Source organism: Macrobrachium nipponense, chromosome 2 (assembly GCF_015104395.2).
Source record: "Macrobrachium nipponense isolate FS-2020 chromosome 2, ASM1510439v2, whole genome shotgun sequence".
Taxonomy (NCBI): Eukaryota; Metazoa; Arthropoda; class Malacostraca; order Decapoda; family Palaemonidae; genus Macrobrachium; species Macrobrachium nipponense.
The window spans coordinates 125,648,998-125,668,383 of NC_087201.1; the positions used below are offsets into that span (position 1 = coordinate 125,648,998).

The 19,386-nt window shown below is 37.3% G+C and overlaps 1 protein-coding gene across 1 annotated transcript in view; it reads right to left on the reverse strand.

The window, feature by feature from the left end:
* Positions 1-19,386, reverse strand: part of LOC135220970 (dynein axonemal assembly factor 10-like) — a 103,911-nt gene that overhangs the window by 67,363 nt on the left and 17,162 nt on the right. The gene's annotated exons all lie outside the window — the stretch shown is intronic.

Sequence of the window (19,386 nt, forward strand, 5' to 3'; positions counted from 1 at the left end):
AAATCTGTTTTAGTATCAAAAGTACAATAACTAAAAAGATTTTGATTTGAGCCATGTAAAGATAGTCTTGTTGTAAAGTATAGTAAAATTAGATTTATTTTTTTTACAGTTTGAAATATGGTATGCAGTGTACAGTATTTTCTAATAAAAGGATTGGTTTTTTCATTTTAGTTTGATGTAATCCTAACCTAAAGAAGCACCTTTTTCCATGTTGTGAACAATTTCTAAGCAGTAAGTAAAGTAGCTACCCAGACAATTTAGTAAACATCTAGACTCCTTAGGACTGGCCTGAAGGATTTATTGGGAGTGTGGGGTTGGGGGGAATTAAAATTGTATATAATCTTTAGAGAAAAAATTAATTAAGTTATAATTTTTTATGGAATATGTAGTGATGTATCTTGAATTATGTAGTGCATATAGTGTATACTTTATTATAATGCAAAAACAGGTGCTTACTGCTAACATCATTATTATTACTAGGAAAATGCCTCAGCATCATCTAAACTGAAAAGTACTTTTCTTAATGAAAACATACTGAGCTTAATGAAACACATGAGATTCATCTTGAAAGCTATCTTTAATGTCAAAAATGAAAAAATGGAATCCAGTGAACTATGCTATAAAGACATCCTTGGTGTCAATAGTAGATTAGCAACGTAACTGTGTAAATAACTACGTATGGCTATTTCTCCATAGTAAAACAAAAGACAAAAGGACTGAATGAATGTTAGACGTTTTATTACATTTCTTTGAGGTTACTGTATTTTCTACCAAAATGTTTTATAATTATGTGAACTTTAGAAATGCAGTAGTAATGTTAGAATGATCAGAAATTAACTCATTTTTCAGGCCGGAACCTGTTGCAGCTGCCCAATCTTCCTCTAATTATAAGGGTTGTCCATTTTTAAAAAATAGGTTTTGAGGTAGGAAAAGCATTTTTTTTGGTAGCCATTCTTCATTCTCAAAGGAGTTAACTCTCTCATGGTCCACTCAGGGCTCCATAGGACAGATCAACAAAAAATTTGCTTTGTACAGAACACAGCATACATTTTTGGTGGGCTGGTCGCATAAATGCAAGCTGTTATTTTTTAAAGTTTTGTGAGATGTGGTCGTGGCCTTCCCATACAGAATCAGTTCTTCTGGATCTGAGAATCATTAATTTAAAATTTTGGACTGCGTGTCTAAGACTTGACAGTCTTTGATACATTAATGCTTAAAATCTTTGAGAGTTTTCATATGTAAACCACTTTCAGCTAGATAGGAGCAGCTTTTTCGGAGGAAAATATGCATACAGGCACAGAAACATTCTAAAAGGTATATTATTAGTAGTTATTTGTATGACATATTTAAAAAGATTAAAATGACAATGCAGTGGCCAATTCTGTTGAGATGGTAATGAGAAACTGTGAGAGCATGATTAAAATCATAAGAATGCAATTGTGTGATAAAAATAGCACTTGCTTACAAAAGGAAAATATTGCTGCATTCTAAACAAAAATTTTTCAAACGTTTCTTAGCATGAAAACCATGCGAGATTAACTGAGCGCTAACATAAGTAGTCACTTAACAAGTGGCAGCCAACTATAGAGTTTTATCTAATTACTGGATTATTTGAAAATTATTTTTGGATACTTGTCTCTCGCAGACACCTTTAAAAATAACATTAAATGCACAACATACTAGGATAGGCTAATAACAAGGTATATTTCTGATCATGATTAGACAAATCTGCGAAAGACAATGAGCGCAGCTGCACTCATATGTTGCCACAGTAATCAATTGTAATTTTCTTTTATAATAATGTCCATTTCTTTACTGTGCTGATGTATTTTTTTGTATTACTGATATTATTGATTATTATTATTATTGGTACATAGTACAAAAGTTTCAGTTATGCTGTAGAGAATTCTTGTTTGACAGAAGAAACATTCAAGTCATCTGGGCTTGGAGAGAGAGACATTCATTTACATCTCTTATTTAAGAATAATGTCGTTTGAATGATTAACTTATTTAGAATTTAATTTTGGTTGTGATTTGATAATACAAAGCATAAATAAATAGTACATATTACATTAGTATATATTGTTTCTTTACATATTCATATTACAGCTTAAAAAAAATTTCAACCAGATCCCTAACTTTGGTTAAACTATTCAACAGCACTATGTAATAATAATAATGATAATAATAATAAACTTTTGTCTCAAAGGGGAGATAAACTCGGCATTAACTTAAAATTTATTATTAGCAAAAAAAATCGAAGGTAGCTTGGAGGGAACTTAATCTTGAGCAAAGAAGGCCAGAGGCCAAGAACCTGAAGTGAGTAGTATAGTACTACATAAGCCCCTCAGTGGTGTGATCAGTATGGTCTTAACCTGCCACCTCGGTGGCCACGAGTTCGATTCTAGGGCATTCCATTGAGGGGTTAGAGATGTGTATTTTGGTGATAGAAGTTCACTTCTCCACATGGTTTGGAAGTCATGTAAAGCTGTTGGTCCCGTTGCTGAATAACCACTGGTTCCATGCAATTTAAAAACACCACACAAAGTATACTACATAGTACAGTTCAACTTTTATTGATGTTAAGTAACCTAATGATTCGTTTCAATTACTCTATTAAAATTTACGATAGTACCTGCATTATTTCTAACAATGAAAGGGTTTAAAACAAGCAAAAGAGAAATATATAAAAATATACTTTTAGAGCCAGTCTAATGCCTGGCTATTACAATATTCAAAGGATTAATGCAAATGATTGTACCTGAAGAAATAAAGAAAGAATCAAAACCAATGCAGGGTCAGATTTCACAATGAAGATCATTTGCTTGGGGAACAGGTGAAGGGCAATGAAATGCAGGTGCCAAAGGATGGTAGGCTGTCTGGTGGTTACAATAAAGACCTGTCCACATTAGGAAACATTGTTTGCAAACAGCTTGGAGACTGTTTGCAAACAATGTTTCCTTTCCAGACCTCAGTTGTCGTTAGGATCCTTGTCAGTGCAGCAGCCTCTGTATTCTATTTGGCTATTTTAATGCACTCGAGGACACGGGCACCCAAACATAGGGGCAAGAGGAGGTTTGCTCCCCCTGAAATCCAGGAAAAAATGTATATTTATATATGGCATTTACTACATTTAACTACATCACTTTGTTTTCCTTCCATTTTACAATATATTCTTTCAGTTTAAGTAAATTAAAGGTATCGTTATATACTGTATGATATTTGTATATAGTATATAAATGCACTGTTCTTTCCAGAAATATTTGAATCCAGCTGAACAGTATATATGGAACTATTGGAAAAAAAAGTCAATGTAACATTGTATTTTTTTTATACTCATCTTGCTTCATTTAAATAATTGACATTGCAAGTTCCACTGCATAATGTATATATATAAATAAAATAAATAAAAATAAATATAGACATATAATTATGATATATATATAAATATCTAATATATTAATATTGATATATTATTCATATATATATTATATATACTAATAGATGCTAAAAAATCACAGTAGATGCACGTGACTTCCTTAAATAAGCGAATACCACAGGAAAATGATAATAAAAAATCCAAGCGCTTTCGTCTTTACTAAGACATTGTCAAGGAGCTAATGAAATATAATTGGAAAGAAAGGTCTCAGGTACACAACAAAATCAAGAATTCCAGATGGTTAATTATCTTTACAGTCCAAAACATGTAAAAACTGACTATATTAATTTTGTTGCTTATATTTATCTACAACTTTTTTCATTATGAAAGCATCAAGTTTAAATAGACCAAGACTTAAATTTAGAACATTTCTATTATTTGACTTAATGAAACAAGATTCAATGATATTCCTTTTAACTGTGTCATTACATGGGATTAAGGCTCTTGCTTGACTCCAGTTAATAGGATATCTAAATCTCTCATATGTACCAATAATGCATTCGATATTTGCCCAGTTCTCACAGAATATGGTGCTGTTTGAGACGTGTGAAAGAGATTTACCGTTTGTCCGTAATAGACTTTTATCACACTTTTTGCAAGGAATTTCATATATGCAGCCTGGAAGATCTTTAGGAGAATTTTTGATTACTAAACTCTTGACATTAATATTACTGAAAACAACACTTACGTATGTTAAAAAGAAAGATTTAAAATTCTAGGAATATCTAAAAACCTTTCATCATAGGGTAATTTTAGAATTTTATGCTTACTAAATTCAAGTTTGTCACTATTTGAATAAAATGTTTTTCTAGTTCTTTTCCATGCCACATCTACAAAAGTCCTTGGGTATTTAAGTTTCAATGCAATATCATAAATAGTTTTAATTTCAGCAGATAAATCTAATGCAGTGGTAATAATGAATAAAAATGACTATGTAAGTAAAATAATGAAATTGCTAAATGAAACTGATACTTATACGAAACTGAGGTCTGACCCTACACAGACAGTGAACTCCCATTTTAATAAACAAATTAAATCCATTTTGAAGGGCTTGGACCATTTAATTAAACAGTTTACACCGCAATGCGCCTCCCAACCTTATATGTATGGTTTAGTCAAGACACATAAAATCAATAACCCTATCAGACCAATCATTAGTTCAGTGGGCTCAGTTATGTATAATTTATCTTAATGGCTTGTAAAAATTCTTCCAGGCTGCATATATGAAATTCCTTGCAAAAAGTGTGATAAAGTCTACTACGGACAGACCGGTAAATCTCTTTCACAACGTCTCAAACAGCACCAATATTCTGTGAGAACTGGGCAAATATCGAATGCATTATTTGTACATATGAGAGAATTTAGATCATCCTATTGACTGGAGTCAAGCAAGAGCCTTAATCCCATGTAATGACACAGTTAAAAGGAATATCATTGAATCTTGTTTCATCAAGTCAAATAATAGAAATGTTCTAAATTTAAGTCTTGGTTTATTTAAACTTGATGCTTTCATAATGAAAAAAGTTGTAGATAAATATAAGCAACAAAATTAATATATTCAGTTTTTACATGTTTTGGACTGTAAAGATACTTTGTAATTTCGGTTAGGGTCAAATCTGTTTAGGTTTGTGGCCATGTGATATCCGACAATCCTGGATTATCTCTTTTAATTTTTACCCTTTTGGCAATTAACCATCTGGTATTCTTGATCTTGTTGTGTACCTGAGACCTTTCTCTCCAATTGTATTTCATTAGCTCCTTGACAATGTCTTAGTAAAGACGAAAGCGCTTGGATTTCTGACTATCATTTTCCTGTGGTTATTCGCTTATAATATATAGTATATATATTAGTATATATATATAATATCTATATCTATATATATATATATATATATAGTATATATATTATATACTATATATATATATATATACTATTTATAATATAATTATATTATACACAGGCAGTCACCAGGTTACGACGGGTTCAGCTTGCGACGTTCCGAGGTTAAGGCGCTTTTCAATTATATTCATCAGAAATAATTTCCAGGGTTATGACGCATGTTCCAGGGTTACGATGCCTCCAATGCTGATCTGGCAGAAGAAATATGACACCAAAAATGCAAGATAATCAATATTTGAAGGTTCTTTTGATGAAAAATGCAATAAGAATGCAGTTTACATAGATTTGAATGCTTCCAAAGCATTAAAACTAAAGGTTTTCTTAGGATTTTTTTTTTTTCTTTTATGGATCCAGCTTACGACGATTTTCGGGTTACAATGCATCTCAAGAACGGAACCCCCGTCGTAACCCGGGGACTGCCTGTATGTATATAAATAATACCCCCGTCATAACCCGGGGACTGCCTGTATGTATATATATATATATATATATATATATATATATATATATATATATATATATATATATATATATATATATATATATATATATATATATATATATATATATATATATATATATATATATATATATATATATATATACAGTATATATATATATATACAGTGGTCCCCCCGTATTCGCGGGGATGCGTACCAGACCCCCCCGTGAATAGTTAGAACCTGCGAATGCTTGGAACCCCTATAAAAATGCTAAAAACAGCCTATTTTGTTAGTTAAAACTCAAGAAAAACCCAATAAAAATTTTCATGCTTGGTTTTTTTAATAGTTTTATCACAAAAAGTGCATTTTATGATGAAATTCATCACAAAAACCAGGAAAATTGTGGATATTTGATCATAGAAAAATACTGCGAATGCTTTTGCGAATTTTCGCCGCGACGAATAATGCAGGGAGACGTTCCCAAGAGAAATCCGCGAATGTGTGAGTCCGCGAATCTGGAGAACGCGAATACGGGGGGTCCTCCACTGTATATATATATATATATATATATATATATATATATATATATATATATATATATCACATATCTATATATATATATATATATATATATATTATATATAATATATATATATATATATATATGATATATATATATATATATATATGTATATAATTATATTATTATATATGTAATAACGACGGGGGTCCCGTTCCGTTCCTTGAACGCGTCGTAGCCGAAAATCATCGTAAGCCGGAACATCGTGAAAAATCCTAAGAAAACCTTACTTTTAATGGTTTGGGTGCATTGAAAACTATGTAAACTGTTTATTTCTTATTGCATTTTTCATCCACAAAACCTTCAAGTATTGATTATTTTGCATTTTTGGTGTCATATTTCATCTGCCAGATCAGTGTTGTAGGCGTCGTACCCTGGAAATAATTTCAGATGAATATAATTGAAAAGTGCCTTAACCTCAGAACGTCGTAAGCCGAACCCGTCGTAACCTGGGGACTGCCTGTATATATATATATATATATATATATATATATATATATATATATATATATATATATATATGACTGGTAAAAAAGTTCTGTTACAATACTTTGAAACTACAGTAATAAATGCAATAAAACCCAAAAACATGCTGTGGATGAGATATTTAGATGATATTCTAACACTGTAGGATAATAGTTGGGGCAATTTTAATCAATTCCTTTCAAAATTAAATGCATTAGTGCCTAGCATCAAATTTAAAGTTGAATGGGAAACAGACAACAAAATTCCATTTCTTGATGTTTTAATAATCAGAGACACAACAGAATACAAACTCACCATACACAGAAAACCTACGTTCTCTATTTCATACATTCACTACTTTAGCTATCATGACATTCCTATCAAGATAGGGTAGCCAGCAACCTATTCTTAAGAGCCTTACAAATTTGTTCCCCAGATTTCCTGGAAAGAGAATTTGAACTAATTTGTAAGCAGCTTTTGTCTTTAAGGTATCCATATAATTGAGAAAGCAATCCACAAAGAAACATAATTTTCTATCGACCCCTCAAGACAAGACCATAAGACAATAAAATAAAAATTCCACTCCTGGACACGATTAAGACGGTGACCAAGACTCTCGGAAAAGCTAACCCTTTTGCATTTACCTACCCAAACACCAAATCCCTGATTAATGTCCAACAAAAGACATCCCCCAAGGACACAGGTGTTAAGAAAATTCCCATGCCTGGACTGTGACCAGTCTTAGATAGGATTTAGAGGAAAATCACTTCCCCAGTCAGTTAGGTATGGACAACAGAACTCAGCTATTTTCAACCATATAAATGAACATAACCACAGAATAAACTGGAATTTGTCACATATAATTTATAGCAGCAACTGCCGGTACAAAAGTCAGATGATGGAATTGGCCTTGATTAAACATAGACAGGTAATGAACATCTCAAAAGGCACATTGGATACAAATGTCATTGATAAAGTTTTCATTCAACCAATGGTTAAGAGGATTATCAGTGGAAGGGACCTAACTTGGCTTGCCTGTGGATAGGTCTCTTGGTATAAATACCACCTTTTTTGTAACTTTCTCATTCATCTACCTGAAGAGGGAGACAGCAGTCTCTGAATATAGTACGTATTATCTCTCTATATTTTGGTGTTTTTATGGGATCTTATATATATATATATATATATATATATATATATATATCTATATATATATATATTTGCCCCCTCTTGGCCCATATGCTGCGGGTGCCCATGCTCGAGGAGGGATAAGAGAAATAACAAGATATGGGCGAGGAAGGCATAAGAAAAAGGAGTGTGTCACGCGGACTTGCTTCTGGTGGAATTGAAAATAGATACATATATAGGTACACGTATACATGCATATGTAGATAATGCGTATACACACACACACACATTATATAATTACATATATATTATATATATATATATATATATATATATATATATATATATATAATATATATATGTGTGTGTGTGTGTGTGTGTGTGTGTGTGTGTGTGTGTGTGTGTAGTACATGTGAATATAATACATTATTTTCATGTGATATATACAAATACACACTGAAACACTAAATGTTTTCCATTCTGGATGGGAAACAGTGTTTGCAAACAATGTTGCCTGGTGTGGAAAGGCCTAACTCTTTTATATATATATATATATATATATATATATATATATATATATATATATACACGTGTGTGATATAGTACGTGTATATAATACATTATATATGTGTATATATACAAATACACACCGAAACACTAAATGCTTTCCATTTTGGATGGGAAACAATTGTTTGCAAACAATGTTGCTTGGTGTGGATAACTCTGCCAATATACTACAGTGTAGAGGGAACAGGCAAAGATGGCAGCTTTAAGGATGACCGTGATGTGTCCCTAATGCCTGTTTACCGGCTCAAATAATTTCGATGCCCTAGAAAATAAAAGGAGTTGACTTGGCGAGGCCCATGAGTTGTTATCCCCCTCCCCCAAGCCAAAATCAAAGAGAATACTACACCCTTAAAGCATCTTGTGAGGCTCTTTTATTTACAGTATTCTAAGAAATAAGCATTATGTTTGAGTTTAAGTGGTTTATTAGGAATGAACAACCGAATGCAGGAAAAATATTGGTAAGTAACACTTAAATGAACTTTACATAACTCATATTTACTGCCAAGCATTTTCGAGCCTCCTATCCTCTTGTATTTTTTTTTTTTTTTTTTGCGGGGGGGGGTTGGGGACTTTTATATCCCCCTTTCCACCTATGTTATATTTTTTTTTCATCTCTTCTCCCTTTTAGTTTTTAGTGTAGTACCAATAAATTTCCTCCACCACCCCTCCCGATCCTAATAAGGAAGGCTGGCCTAACTTAGTAAAAGCAAATGCAAGTCTGCCGCCTTTAGATTTAAATTATTAGGCAAGCCGTCGTCATGGTAACAGCATAGGAGAGACGTAACTTTTTTGACGTGACTATGACAATCTATTTACAATAAATAAAGAGTAATAAGATAACATATTAAACCACTAGAAAACTTTGACATAAGTAACTCGTAATTTGTTTAACTTGTTAAAACTTCAAAATTAATCTATCGCTGGTCTTCCCCTCAGACCCTCCTGCTCTGCTACTCATTTTTTTAACATTACATTTTTTTTACCAAATGATTATGAGTTTAAATAACAAAATGAATAATTTTAAAATGTCTTTCGACTTTGTTACATGCATTTGAAATCATCACAGTCGTCTTAAGTTTTCACCTAATAGACTCAGTCAAACTTTGGAAGTACCGTTCAAGTATGCGTAGTTGAGGAGCAGTCTCCGTTCAACGATGGAAAAGCCGCAAATTTTGGTATACTCTGAGCAGTCTCTAAATTACAACGCATTCGACGTGAAATGGATTCCACGGTCAGCCAAATTAGTCGTCATAGGAAGTCATCCTCGAGGCACCGGGGCACTGCAGGTGAGAAATAAGAGGATATGCCGCTTAAAAATGATCAACTAGGCTATAGCTAGTAGTAGTACTACCTACGACTTGCCCATCCCACTGAGAAAGTATCTAGAACTTTCTAAGTTTCTATTCATTAACTTATCATTTAACATGTTAGGCTAACTGTAATTTATTAATTGAATTATGGCAAGTAACTGAGGCTCAAAATCCATAGGCGACAAATAGTCTAAAGCTATAGGTAGCCTATACCTAGGTGGTAGTAGTGTACTTAGCCGAGCATGCCTTGGGGTGGTGCTAAGACAAGTACCCTATGCGATTTTAGGCTAACATAGGCAATAGGCATACTGACTACTAGTTTAGTTCACTAATGTACGCAAATATTAATGTACGTATTGAAAAAACTTTTCTGGAATACCCCTATACCAATACTAGTTGACATTAGGCTATAGCTAGCTACTTAGTACTAACCCTACTACTACTAGGTATAGCCTAGTTCTTACTGAGCCAAAAGGTAAATAATTTAAAAATCGTAGAACAGCTAATTATATAAAGACAGGAGGTAGGCTATGTTAGTACCTACTACCCTAATCCGGTTGTGAGACGTGCTACTACCTCGGTAGTACCTAGGTATATAATTATTAAAGTAGGTACTAGCGTTAGTACCTAGTTTACCAGACCACTGAGGTGACTTTGATCTTCCATAGGGTTGGCCGAGGCTAGTCTAACACACTACATATAGGTAGGTTAACGGTAGAGGTTACTAACTAGCTAGCCAAGCCTAGGCCTAGTATGACAATTGAGGGTCAGTTTAGAACAACAGGCACAGAGTCTGCCACTGAAAAACCTAAATTTTTCTAAAATGCCATGTCATGACCGAATCAGACCTTCTAACCTGACTTGTGGGTTAGCTACTAGGTAGTACTGAACATCAGAAATATGGATGAAGCATCGGCCTTGAGCTGGTGTTAGAGCCTTCTCCTGTTGTTCTCAAAACTACTACCTACCCCAGTTTTGAGCAACATGAGATGTTTTTAGCGTTTGAGAAGGAAAAAAAGATATAAAATAATTTTACAGTAACATGCCTACTCTACCTAATAGTTTGAAGCAAATTAATAGGCTAGTAGGCTATGCAGTGGTTAGGCGTTGTTCGGCAGTTTCCCCTAAAACTGTTCATTCTGGGGGATCAGAGGGAGAAATGGAAATTGGTATGTTTTGGTTGGGAAAACACAAAATGAGTGTTGAAAGGAACAACCCTGACCTACAAACCCACCCTACCTAATGTAGACTATGGTGCTTTATCCCTTGCTTGATGAAGTACATCGTATCCCTAACCTGTAAGTTTGGCAAACCCACTACTTGTATTTTGCTTTACTGTCATTGTATGCCAGACTCATCCAAGCTTGTTTTTTCCTATGAAAAAGTCTTGCCCTCCATAGGAGGAAAGCTCAGATGTCTGATGAATGATCTCGCAGTTCACCTTCTCCGATCAATTCATCAGAGGTGCAATTCATTCCCCAGCTCTAACAACCAGGGTCCAAATCAAGGTGAGCGAGCTCCATTCAGCTCAGGTGACTTGTATCAGAATCCTTTCTACCTACAATTAGAATTCTTCCTAATGTGAAGGACTGACAGTTTGTATACCGTGTAGGAACAAGTCGAAGTTTTTTTAAGCAAATTTTATTTTTCCTAATGATATGAACATGAGGTCCTTGTCACATAAGGCCGCCCTCATGCTACCCCTTATTCTGTTATTCCTGGGCCAAAAGCAAAGTGGAATGTGAATGCCTGAGTGAGAGGCGCTTCCCCTAATGGGGCAGTAGTTCAAACTACTGAACTACCTTGCTATAAAGTCTAGCAGTTGTTTCCAGCTACGCTGAAGCTATTCCTTATAGGAAAAATACAATTTACTTTTAAAAATTGTGATGTTCGTCAGTCTAAAAGGTAAAGGAGATTCCTGCTCAAAAGGTTTTTACTAGCATCATACAGAAAATATTTTAATACATGACATAAACATTACTATAGAATGGTATGAATTCATAAAACCTAATTGAAGTTAATTAATAGGGTGTAAATATGCATACCTATTGTACTGCATCCATTTTATTGTAAAATTAATTGGATTTAAGTGTGCATACCTACTAGGCTATACACCACTTTTGCAATTAATACACCCCCTTTTACTTATTTTTGTATTTGACCTTGGACTTCACAAGGGATCTGCCTATTTCGTCACCAGTCTGGTTCATCACCATTTTTTTTAGCCCGTTTGGTCACTACATAAAATATTGAAAATGTAACAGTATAAAAATGTTGGGTAATTGTATAGGAAAGGGGTGCACCAGTTTCTGTTAAACAGCTTAAAATGCTAAAATAACACTTTATCTAGGCTTCATTATCATTAACCCTTAAACGCCGAAGCGGTAAAAAAAAAGATGTCTCCCGTGTGCCGGAGACGTTTCAGAGTGAGCGCGGAAGCAGAAAAAATATTTTTTTCGAAAAATCACAGCGGGCTTAGTTTTTAAGATTAAGAGTTCATTTTTGGCTCCTTTTTTTGTCATTGCCTGAAGTTTAGTATGCAACCATCAGAAATGAAAAAAATTATCATTATCATATATAAATAATGCGATATATGATAGCGCAAAAACGAAATTTCATATATAATTGTATTTAAATCGCGATATGCGCAAAACGGTTAAAGATAACAAGTTACTTTTTTTCGTTGTAATGTACACTAAATTGCGATCATTTTGGTATAATAACACATTGTAAAACTATAAAAGCAACACAGAGAAAAATATTATCACAAAATAATGCATGAATTCGTAACGCGCGGGGACGTAAAAAATACAAAAAAAATATTTTTTTCAAAAATTCACCATAAATATAAATATTGTCCTAGAGACTTCCAATTTCTTTCAAAATGAAGAAAAATGATTGAATATTATTATACTGTAAGAATATTAGCTTACAAATGCAGTTTTCGACCATATCTGACGAGTTAAAGTTGACCGAATGTCGAATTTTTTAAATATTTTTTTATATTTAATTATTCGGAAATAAGAAAAGCTACAACTTTCAAATATTTTTCGTTTTATTCTACATGAAATTGTGCACATTTTATATATAAAACTCTATGAAATGCCTAATATGAAACGGAGCAAATATTCCGAGAATGGGACTTACGCATTTCGGAGATTTGTGGCGGAGAATCCGCGCGCGGAGGGAAGGAAGGTTTTTTTTTTAAAAATTCACCATAAATTTAAATATTGTGCTAGAGACTTCGAATTTGTTTCACGATTAAGATAAATGACTGAATATTACTAGACTGTAAGAGTTTTACCTTACAATTGCGTTTTTTGACCATTTCGGTAGTCAAATTTGACCGAACGTGATTTTTTTTCTATTTATCGTGATTTATATGCAAATATTTCAAAAATGAGAAAAGCTACAACCTTCAACTATTCCTGTTGTATTATACATGAAATTGCGCACATTTTCATATTTAAAACGTTATGTAACGGCTAATTTAAAATGGTGCAAAACATTACCACAATCCTCTACAGTATGATTTTTTTCGGAAGAGTTACCGCGCGGATACGTAAGAAAATGTAATTTTTTTTTATAAATTCACCATAAATTCGAAATATTTTGCTAGAGACTTCCAATTTGTTGCAAAATGAAGGTAAATGCTTGAATATAATAGAATATAAGCGTTTTAGCTTACAATTGCGTTTTTCGACCATTTCGGTAGAGTCAAAGTTGACCGAGGTTGAAAATTTGTCACATCATTTTTTATGTGAAAGTTTTTATTGTAGTGTCTTACCGAACAATTATACAGCCGTGATTTCCACGAGCGGCAGGATACTAAATTCAAATTTAGCGCGTAGGCGCGCCAACACTGGTGGTGATGACGTCATCTCCCTCCACTCGCGGGAGAACCAGGTACAACTGCCCAGGTGAATTCAATTCTTTTCCTGCCGGCGTCCGGTGAACATCGGTGGTCGGTGCGGTTGGATGACTTTGCTTCGCTTTTTTCTTGTGGATTTGATCTTCGGAATTGGTGAAGTACTCTTTTTTGGCGTTGTTGTTATTTTTGCTTATTATTTAGGCGTTGCCATGTCAGATTCTAGTCCGTCGGGAGTTAGGTTTTGCATCTCAGGATGTAAAACTAGATTATCCAAGTTAGAGTATGATTCTCACACTAAATGTGTTAAGTGTAGGGGACAGGTTTTGTTCAGCAGATCGAACATGTAACAAGTGTAGTGATTGGACTGATTCTCAATGGAAGTTTTTTAGTTCATACTCGGAGAAATTAGCTAAAGACAGAATTAGAAAAAGCAGCGCTTAGGGAAGTAGACTTAGCTCTGCTTCGTCTTGCGATGCATCTGTTTCCTTCTGTTTCTCCTCAATTTGTTATGTCTCCTTTAACTACACCTCCTATTCCTCCTACTAATCCCACTTCTCCGGTTTCCTGTGTTTAGTTTCTTCCGAACCAGATTGCCAAGTCTGGAATCGAGGCGTTAGATCAGAAATTTTCGGTACTAGCGAATACGGTTTTGCAACTTGGTAATTCAGTTAAGACGTTTTTGGAGAAAGCGCTTCAGGTAAGAGTGTAGTTGAGGGTGCGTCTGTCTGTCCTGACACGGTTTCATCCTAGACAAAGGTCACTGTCCAGCTCCCCCGCACCGGGGAGAAGACATACCGGAAGTCCAAGGGAGTCGATCGGGATTTGCCCACAGGCAGGCGCCTCTCTTGTTGAGCCTGTTGTGCCTCAACAGGGCTCGGTTAAGCGTTGGAAAGGTGTTGCGGTCAGACGTCTTTCGAATGATTCAAGCGATTCGTCTACGGTCGCGCGGCGCTCTTGGCGAGATTTGCCCGTTTCGCGTCCCTTAAAGAGGCGTTCAGGCGCCGATTCTTCGCCTCCTCCAGTCAAGCGGTACAAGGAGCCTGAGAGTAGGGTTGCGCCTCGGCCGTTAGCGGCTCGTTCGTCGCCTCAATCTGTGCCTTTTTGGCTCCATCTACTAGTAGAGATTGTGGTTTTAGCGCTGTAGCTAGCAGTTCTAAGGGTGTTTCTTTAGGCGCTTTCTCGTCTGTTACGCCTGATGCTCTTGTTTCGCCTCGAATTTCGGCGGCTCCGAGCAAGGCGCAAGTAGTTTTTCCGCCTCCTGCTGAACATTTAGGCTCTTCCAAGCCTACGTTAACTGTTTTTGATTCGTCTCTGGCGCCTTTGCGCAAGCAGTTAGAGATGTTAACCAACTGGATGAATGAGTCCAAGGGTGGTTCGAAACCTTCAGATCCGGTTGTAGTTCCGTCTACTTCTTCGGCGGTATCGGAGAATGAAGAAGAAGTAGAGAGAGGATTCACATCACCTCTCGTGTTATTCACGTCTCCTTAGATTTCTTCTGGTATCTTATCCAGATTATTTTGAGAAAGCGGCTCCGCGCTCCCTAACTTCGACTTTTTTGATGAGGAGGAAAACTTCAGACCCTCTCCTCCCAAAACTTGTTCTATCTAAAGCGGTTAGACATTCATTGAAAGAGACGGAGAAATGGATGTCTATGAAAAGAGACTTAGGGAAGGCTCTTTTTGCTTACCCTCCCTCTAAGTTGCTTCGTAAGAGGTATAGGTTTTATGTAACTGGGGAAGCTCCTTCTCTGGGAGTTTCTGCCTCCTCCCAGGGAGACTTCTCCAGTTTAATCGACTCCTAGAAGATCTGCTTTCGCCGCAGCGAAAGTTTTCTTTACAGCGCCTGAGTTGGACCACGTTGTAAAGATCAATTTAAACTTTTGGAAGTCTTTAGCTTCCTTGATTGGACTATTGGCGCTTTAGCGGCCAAGATCGAAGACTGTCCTTCTCTTTCTCAGGAGTTAGCGGAGGATTGGATTGGTGTTCTGTCCTGTGCGGACAAATCCATTAGGGATGGATGTGATGAGTTAGCTTCGCTCATCGCCTTTGGTACCCTTAAGAAAAGGCAACTTTGGTGCTCCTTTGCTTCTAAAAGGGTTACTTCCTAAGCGAAGTCTGCTCTCTTTTGTTTGCTCCTTTTGTTGTGAAAGATAACCTCTTTCCAGACGATGTAGTAGTTGTCAATTTTCGTCTGCGCTAGATAAGAAATCTACTTCGGATTTACTGGCACAGTCTACTAAGAGACCTAAAGCTCCTTTGGAGACTGTTCCTTCGGTTCTCCTCTGGCCCAAGCGCATTTTCGAGGGAGAAAACCCAAGCGCTTCTTTTCGGCCGAAGTCGAATTTGCGACCTCAGTCTAAGGCCTCGGCCAAGGTTAACAAACCTTCCAAATGAAAGCTCGGTTCTTCATGCACCAGTGGGAGCCAGGCTGGCTCTGTTTTTGGGAGGAATGGGAAAACAGAGGAGCAGAAGCCTGGGTAGTGCAATACTCAAGTTCGGCTATCGTATTCCTCTCGTTTCACCTCCCTCGCTCTCACCTGTAGCCAATTCCATTCCAGGCATACTCTCCGGGCTCAGACAAATTTCTGGCGCTAGCCGCAGAAGTGGAAGCGCTTGTTCTCAAAGAAGCGATAGACAGATCGAAGGGGATAAAGGGGATTTTCCTCCAGGGGTTTTACAATCGCCTTTTTGTAGTTCCCAAGTCATCAGGGGCTGGAGGCCGGTTTTGGATGTGAGCGCCCTGAACTTGCATGTCCAGAAAACAAAATTTCATATGGAGACCACTCGGTCGGTTCTGGAGTCCATCAGACAGGGGGATTGGATGGTCTCTCTGGACATGCAAGACGCTTATTTCAATATTCCGATACATCGCGAATCTCGGAAGTACCTGAGGTTCATGTTCGAAGGCAAGGTGTTTCAGTTTCGGGCGCTTTGCTTCGGACTAGCGACCGCTTCCTCAAGTTTTCACCAGGGTTCTATCCCCAATAGGAAGCTGGCTGCACATATTAGGAGTAAGAATCTCCCTCTATCTGGACGATTGGCTTCTCGGTCGGAATCAGAGAGTCGGTGCATGAAGGACCTTGGAACAACTCTGGATCTTGCCAGAAAGTTAGGAATTCTGGTCAACAAACAGAAGTCCCAGTTGGTTCCTTCATCTCAGAGCATCCTTTATTTGGGGATGATTGACTGAATGCTCAAGTTTTTCGGGCTTTTCTGTCCCCGAAGAGGTTCAAGGCTGTCTGGAGACAGTTCAGGAGTTCTTGGACAAAAAGGTAAGTTCTGCCATCAGTGGATGAGGCTCCTGGGCAAATTGACGTCAGTGGAGAAGTTTTGTGACGTTGGGAAGACTGCACATGAGACCTCTGCAGTTTTTCCTGAGAGCCTCTTGGTGCAGGAAGACACAACCAGACTCGATTACCTTTCCTGTCACAGATCAAATAAAAGAGGACCTAAGGTGGTGGCTCTCTCGAGCAAGGTTGGAAGAAGGGTTAGATTTACGACCCATCCTCCCGAACCTACAGTTCTTTTCCGACGCATCGTACACAGGTTGGGGAGCCCTACTGGGAAATCAACGGACTTCAGGAGCTTGGTTGGAGAAGGAGAAGAAGTTCCACATAAATGTAAAGGAACTTTTAGCAATTTTCCTGGGGCTCAGACAGTTTCGGAGCTTAGTAGAAGGTCGGGTAGTGGCAGTGCATTCCGACAACTCCACGGCTCTCTCGTACGTGCGGAAACAGGGGGGGACTCAGTCTTTCTCTCTATACGAAGTAGCCAAGGATCTCCTCCTGTGGTCAAAAGAAGCGAAGGTTCAGCTAGTCCCGAGATTTGTTCCGGGAAAGATGAACGTCCTGGCGGACGAGTTAAGTCGTCAACAGCAAGTGTTACCTCTGGAGTGGACTTTGGACAACAAGATTTGTTAGAAACTTTGGCGCCTTTGGGGACGACCGTCAATAGACCTGTTTGCGACATCAAGGAACAACCGTCTTCCTCTCTTTTGTTGTCTCCAGTCCCAGATCCTCTAGCTTGGTCGGGTGGACGCAATGCTGTTGGATTGGTCGGGTCTGGAAGCTTATGCATTCCCTCCGTTCGGTCTAATAAGAGAGGTGCTGAACAGTTCATGTCGCACAGCAATGTAACACTAACGTTAATCGCTCCCTTTTGGCCCAGGAAAGAGTGTTCCCGGACCTTCTCCAGTTGTTAGTAGACTTCCCCAGACTTCTTCCTCCAGAGAAGTGGCTTCTCAAACAACCTCACTTCAAGAGGTTCCACCAACTTTGTCCGCTCTAGCTCTGACAGGGTTCAGACTGTCCGGAATCTTGTCAGAGCGAAAGGGTTTTCAAGAAGAGCTGCAGAAGCTATCGCTCGTTGTAGGAGAGAGTCTTCTAACAAACTCTATCAAGGGAAGTGAAGAATCTTCAGAGAATGGTGTAGAAGTGCTAGTCTCTAACTTCTGCGACCTCTTTAAACAGAAATATCAGATTTCTTCTATTTCTTAGGAACTCTAAGAAACTGGCTCCTTCGACGATCAGAGGATATAGAGCCATGCTCTCTTCGGTTTTTCGACATCGAGGTTTGGATATTTCCTCCAATTTCAGATCTGTCGGACCCTCATTAGGTTTTCTTTCGAAACCACTAAGCTCCCGCAGGATACAATGGCTTGGAACTTAGATGTGGTGCTTAAGTTCCTCATGGGGCCACCGTTTGAGCCTTTGAAGTCGCTTCTCTCAGGAACTTGACTAAGAAGGGACTTTTTCTTATTGCACTAGCTTCTGCTAAGCGTGTCAGCGAATTGCACGCTATAGACAAAAGAGTCTGTTTCTCTCAAGGCAATGCTGTATTTTCGGTATCGTTGACCTTTCTAGCCAAAAATGAGAATCCTTCTAATCCTTGGCCGAGGAGTTTTGTGGTAAGGAACTTATCTGATTTGGTTGGACATGAGGAGGAAGAAAAGCTCTTATGTCCAGTCAGGGCTATTAAGCAGTATCTGTTTGCCACTAAGGGTATTAAGAGGACAATCTTCTAAGCTCTGGACCTCGTTCAAAATCCCTCTCGTCCTCTTTATAAGAATGCTATATCGTTTTTTATTAGAGAGCTTATCAGGGAAGCTCACTCGCAGTCCGAGAACGACAATCTTTCCGTTCTGAGAGTAAAGCTCACGAGGTTAGAGCAGTGGCAACTTCTTTAGCATTCAGAAAGAATTTATCTTTAGCTTCGATTCTTCAGGAGCACGTTCTGGAGATCGAATTCGGTTTTTGCGAGTCATTATCTCAAAGAGATAGAAACGGTTTTCGAGAATTGTAAAAACGTTAGGTCCGGTGGCGGTTTCTGGCATGGTGTTGGGAGAAACGGCACAGGGGTCGTCACCTCTATGCTAACTTTTCACCTTGAATAGGTTGTCGAGTTCAAGGGAAGCTGGGGGTTACTGAGTACCTGGGATACTCACCAGTCTGTTAGGTCAGATTTTACAATGGTTGGGTATATATGTTTTTAAATCTGGTGTTGGTGACAAATGTTTTGTATGATGAATTTCTGGTCTTAGCCCAGGGCAGGGCAATCTTTGTTGTTACTATCCTCTGTCAGTCAGCCTTGACTCGCTTGAACTACGGAGGATTCCACTCCTGTAGAGGCTAACTTTGGTCAAATTCCAATTCCTCTACAATAGTAAGAAGAGCCCACGACCAGAG